Source organism: Aythya ferina (assembly GCF_964211825.1).
Source record: "Aythya ferina genome assembly, contig: HAP1_SCAFFOLD_79, whole genome shotgun sequence".
NCBI lineage: Eukaryota > Metazoa > Chordata > Aves > Anseriformes > Anatidae > Aythya > Aythya ferina.
This window is the reverse complement of record NW_028181433.1, coordinates 519,090-524,790: the sequence shown is the minus strand read 5'-3', so window position 1 is coordinate 524,790 and position 5,701 is coordinate 519,090.

Below are 5,701 nucleotides of genomic sequence, written 5' to 3'. Positions count from 1 at the left end.
CGGGGAGAAGCTGCGGGTGGAAGGAGCTCCCCCGGCATGGCAGGGCAGGGTCCTGCTGCTGCCTAGAGTCTGCCGCCTGGGGAAGGCTGCTCACAGCCCCACACCTCCCAGGGCACTGCACAGGGGACTTTTCTATAGGAAGGTCAAGGCACAGGCTGCCTTGAAGGGAAGGCCCTTGAGGAGTCTCTGCCTTCATTTTCCAGCTGCGATGAAGAGTTTTGTGTGGTAATGGCGTGGGGAGACATGTCTAGGAGACTGAGGCTCATAGAGCATTAAACTGACACAGAGGTTGTTGAGGAGCCTCTGAAAATCCCTTCACTCATCTCTGCTTAAGAATGGCACTAACATCAGCTTTGTGCTGTCCTCAGGGCATTTCAAAGCTGCTCATTAGGACCTACAAACAGAACAATGTCCCCAGACCTTTCCCTATCCTAGGAGGTGTCTTCAGGGCACAGCTGAGCACACGGCGTGTGGGATGGGCTGTGTGAGCATGGACAGGGAGAAGAGGTCGGGGCAGAGAAACAGCTCCCAGCAGGGGCAGCTGCAGGCAGCAGAGACAGGAGAAGGGGATGAGAGGAAAGTGCTGAGAGCGAAGGCTGGGAGGGGGAAATTGGCACCTCCCTGCCAGCCCCTGCAGTGCGGGCACCTTCCCTGGAACATCCCTCAGTCTCCCCTCCCTCACAGCAGAGCCCTCCACCCCAAATCCCCTCCAGCAGGAGAAACCTTTGAGTGCCCAGCTGTGTCTGCCTGTCCTGCCCGTTACCTGGCCAATGTCCCCTCTGGTTCTTGTTTTCCCTGTCCTTGCCACTGGTCTCCCTGTGGAGGGGTCGGGTGAGGATTCACCTGCGGCTCAACAGCCAGTGCTCCAGGTCCTGTCATGCAGATATGCCCTGGAGGAACAACATCCATGTCCCCTCCTAAACTTTGGGGCTCTGGGCACTGCAGTGTGTGGGGCTGACAGGGAGATGACCCTTCCCTCACAGTACCCATTGTCTAGGGCATTTGAGCTGCTTCCTGGGGTTCCTGCTGGCTTGCAGCCTTCCCTCCAGGAGGACAGAGCTCTCCCATAGTATCTCTATGCCATCTAAAGTTCCGTGGAGAAGACACCTTGGTGCTAAAGATGTATATGGCTCTATGTGGGCATTTTCTGTGAGCCCTCTGTGTCCTTGCCTAGGAAAGCAGAGCTGAGTTTGTCCTCAGGTCAAACGAGACAGGGTGAGGAGTTTGTCGATCTGCATTTTGAAACTGGATTCCTCTGCTCTCAGCAGTGCAGGTTCACCTCAGGGGAACACCTGAGAGCAATCGTCCTCCTGCTCAAAGTAGTGCCAGCACAGGGCAGCTACGACCAGGAGTGATGGACAATGTGGCTGTCCTCTCTCTGCTCTGAGGGACAGTCCCTTGGCCTCTCAGCACCTTTCTTTTGGAGTTTAGCAGAACTACCAAGGATTTCTGCCATTTAAAAACTCCTCTGTTGTGGTGGGGCAAAGAGCACAAAAGAAAATATGTAAAATTCCTATAGCCCTGCTCTGTAATTGGGTGAATTGGGATGGACAATGCTAAAGAGCTTGTCGGTATCATGAGTGGATTTTGTCTGGGATCACCCCACGTTCATATTTGCTTGTTGATGTAGGGCAGGACGGACTCCTTCCATTCCCATAGCAGTCCCATATTCCCAGTGTCCCCTTCAGCCAGCATTGACCAAAGCTTACAAAAGGGATCTGCCAAAACCCTTCCATAAAGAGGGCAAGGATTTTGGGGGGCTAGATACAAGATGGAGTAGGCTTCTTTTTTTCCCAGAGAAATCTATTGGAAGTACTCATTGCCTTTTTGTCCTTGAACAGGTCCCTGTGCCCAATGGCATCAAATGTCCAATGACAGCAGCTCCATCACCGAGTTCCTGCTGCTGGCATTCACAGACACACGGGAGCTGCAGCTCCTGCACTTTGCACTCTTCCTGGGTATCTACCTGGCTGCCCTCCTGGGCAACGGCCTCATCATCACAGCCGTAGCCTGCGACCACCGCCTCCACACCCCCATGTACTTCTTCCTCCTCAACCTCGCCCTCCTCGACCTGGGTGACATCTCCGCTACCCTCCCCAAAGCTATGGCCAATTTCCTCTGGGACACCAGGGCCATTTCCTACGCAGGATGTGCTGCTCAGGTCTTTCTCTTTTTCTTCTTCATTGGAGCTGAGTTTTATCTCTTCACCGTCATGTCCTATGACCGCTATGTTGCCACTGCCAGCCCCTGCGCTACGGGACCCTCCTAGGCAGCAGAGCTTGTGCCACCATGGCAGCAGCTGCCTGGGGCAGTGGCTTTCTCAACGCTGTACTGCACACTGCCAATACATTTTCACTGCCTCTCTGCCAGGGCAATGCCCTGGACCAGTTCTTCTGTGAACTTGCTCAGATCCTCAAGCTCCCCTGCTCATATGCCTACCTAAGGGAAGTAGGTCTTCTTGTTCTCACTGGCTGTTTATCTTCTGGATGTTTTGTTTTCATTGCTCTGTCCTATGTGCAGATCTTCAGGGTCGTGCTGAAGATCCCCTTGCTGCAGGGACGGCACAAAGCCTCTTCCACGTGCCTCCCTCACTTGACTGTTATCTCCCTGTTTCTCTGCACAATCATGTTTGCCCACCTGAAGCCCCCCTCCATCTCCTCCCCATTCCTGGACCTGGTGGTGGCAGTTCTATACGCGGTGGTGCCTCCAGCATTGAACCCCCTCATCTACAGCATGAGGAACCAGGAGCTTAAAGAGGCTCTCAGGAAATTGATGATGACGTGTTTCAAAAACGACAATCTGCTCAACCTCTTCTGCATATGACTTGTAACCTGGTTTATTACAGGACTACCAGTCTTCTGTTGCTTTTGTGGTTCTTTTGTTGTTGTATTCCTCTGTTTCATTTTGCTTAGGTTAGGATTGTTTGTGTGTTTGTTTGAATTTAAATGTTCTTTCAGTGCTGCTAATGTTGCCCAAAAAAATGTCATTACCATCCCACTCCCATTTCAGTACGTACCTTTCTAGAGTAGCCCAGAGGTTACACTGCAGGAGGAATCTTTGTGAATATAAACAAAATAAAGAACCTTATATAGACTTGCTTGTCTGACATGCTTTTTATGAGACCATTTGTGTGTCTGCAGGGCAGTGCCTGTATGTAGAGTCCAAAGAGGCTCCTCATTCTGCCAGGCTGGGCACCTCTGAGCACCCCATGGCCACAGTTGGGGGATGTGGTCAGTGGCAGGGCCCCCACTAGCTGGCTCTGACACCCAGCCTGACCAGCACGGCCCTGCAAAGTGCCCCGGGCACCACAGCCCCCTGGCTCTGCAGAGCAGCACCACCAGCTGGGGCTGTGGGAAGCATGGCCAGGGGCTGCAGCAGTGGCCGGCGAGGCCAGCACAGATGGGCTCACCTGGGAGAGGCTCCCTGGGAGATGGGGTGGCTTAGGAGAAGAGCAGGGCCTGTCCATGTACAGGGGAGACACGGGACCTGAAATCCCTTGCTGCTGCTGCTACCTGCAGGCACATGGTATGCACAGGAACACGAGTGAGCACAAAAGCCATCAGCTATCCCTAGGGGTGCCATGAAAGCCAGTGGCGCAAAGAGTGTCCCGAGGTCCCTTCATTCTGAGAGAAACAGCCACGGGGCATCTGCCTGAATAGCACAGAATAGGCACCTTCAGAGACCGTCTAGTTCAAAGTGCAAGAGCTGAATGCAGCTCTGGGGTTTGCTTCATTGAATCTCTGAGGCCCCTGTGTACCCTGTCCTGCCCTGTCTCTGCTGTCCTGCAGGGCAGGGGCCAGGGTGGTGACACCAAAGGGATGCCTTTGGCTGTGGAACATGGGGCCCGGCAGAGACGAGGACTTGAGGAAGAGGGCAGAGCAAGGCAGCAAAGACAGCACGAGCGGTGGTTTTGGTGCACGGCCATGTTTGTGCCAGGAGCCTGAGTGAGCAGCAGCTGGCAGGAGGCAAGGGGAGGCCAGGAAGCACCTCCCCAGGCTGCTCCTGCCAGCAGAGACAAGGCCGCGGCCGAGGGGAGGGGAGGGGGCTGGAAGGGTGGTGGTGAAGTCCCTGCCTCTGTGCAGCCTGGTTGCCCTGCAGGAGATGTACTGGCCGGCAGGCCTCGTGAGGCCACCCAGCACATCACAGAGCACCCCAAGGCAGCAGGGATGGCACTGGAGAGGCAGGTGGTAGAGCCCAGCCAGGGGCTGGCTGGGAGTCCCCTCTGCTGCAGCCGACAGACGGAGCGTGGCAGGAGGCGGACAGGCAGGGATTGTGGCTGCCACACTCATGGTTGCCTTGCCACAGGCTGCTGCGGAGCTCAGGGCATGGCCACCATTACGCCGCCCCTTGCAAGGCTGGGACAAAGGCTACTCAGCCTCCCTAGCAGTCCCAGGTCTAGGGTCAGCCATGGCACCAGGAAATGGAGGTCTGTGAGATGCCGGCATCCCTGCTGCCAGGTCCAACAGAGCCCTAGCACAGGGCGCCTGTGCCCCTCTGGGCCAGCCCCTCTGCCCAGGCCAGAGCAAGAGGTACTCAGTACTTGAGGCGTGGCCTCACCAGAGCAGAGTACAGGGGGACAATCCTTCACCTGGTCCTTCTGGTTACACTACTGCTGAAAATAGCCATAATGCCATTGACCTTCTTGGCCACCTGGGCACACTGCCGGCTCATGTTCAGGTAACTGTTGACCAACACTCCTAGATCCCTTCCCTCTGCACAGACTGTAGTGCTGCATGGGGTTGTAGCCGAATTGCAGGACCCAGCACTTAGCCATGTTGAACCTCAACCCCTTGTTCCTCTGCCCATCAATCTGACCTGTCCAGGTTGTTCTGCAGGACCTTCCTCTGTTGGATCAACATTGTCCCCTGGCTTGGTGTCATCTGCAAACTTACCAAGGGTGCACTCAATTCCCTTGTCCAAATCATCAATAAAGATATTAAAGAAGATGCTCCCCAACACCAACCTCTGAGGAACACCACTGGTGACTGGTCACCAGCTGGATTTCACTCTGTTCACCACTGCTCTCTGGGCCTGGCCATCCAGCCAGGTTTTAACCCAGAAAAGCGTGTACCTGTCCAAGCCATGGGCCTCCAGCTTCTCCAGGAGAATCCTGTGGGAGACCATGTCAAAGGCCTTGCTGAAGTCTAGGTAGACTAAGTCAATAGCCATCCCCTCATCCACCAGGAGGATCACCCAGTCATAGAAGGAGATGAGGTTGGTCAGGCAGGACTTGACTTTCATGAACCCATGCTGACTGGGCCTGATTCCCATGTTGTTCTGCATATGCTATGATTGCATTCAAGATGACCTGTTCCATCACCTTTAATGGCACCGAGGCTGTAACTCCACAGTTCCTCCTTACACTTCTTATAGATGGGCATCACAATAGCAAGTCTTCAGTCATCCAGGATCTCTCTGGATGACCATGACCACTGATAGATGATGGAAAGTGACCCAGCAATCACATCCGCCAACTCTTTCAGCACCCTAAGTTGCATCCCATCAGGGCCCATAGATTTATAGGTGTCTAGCTTGCCTAAATAACCTCTAACCCAATACTCTTTGAAAGTCTTCCTCCCTCCAGGTTTTCTCTCTTGTTTCCAGGCTTGGTAGTGCATGGGGGTTAGCCTTAGCAGTGAAGACTGAGGCAAAGAAGACATTCAGTAATTCCGCCTTCTCTGTATCCACCGCCACCAAGGCA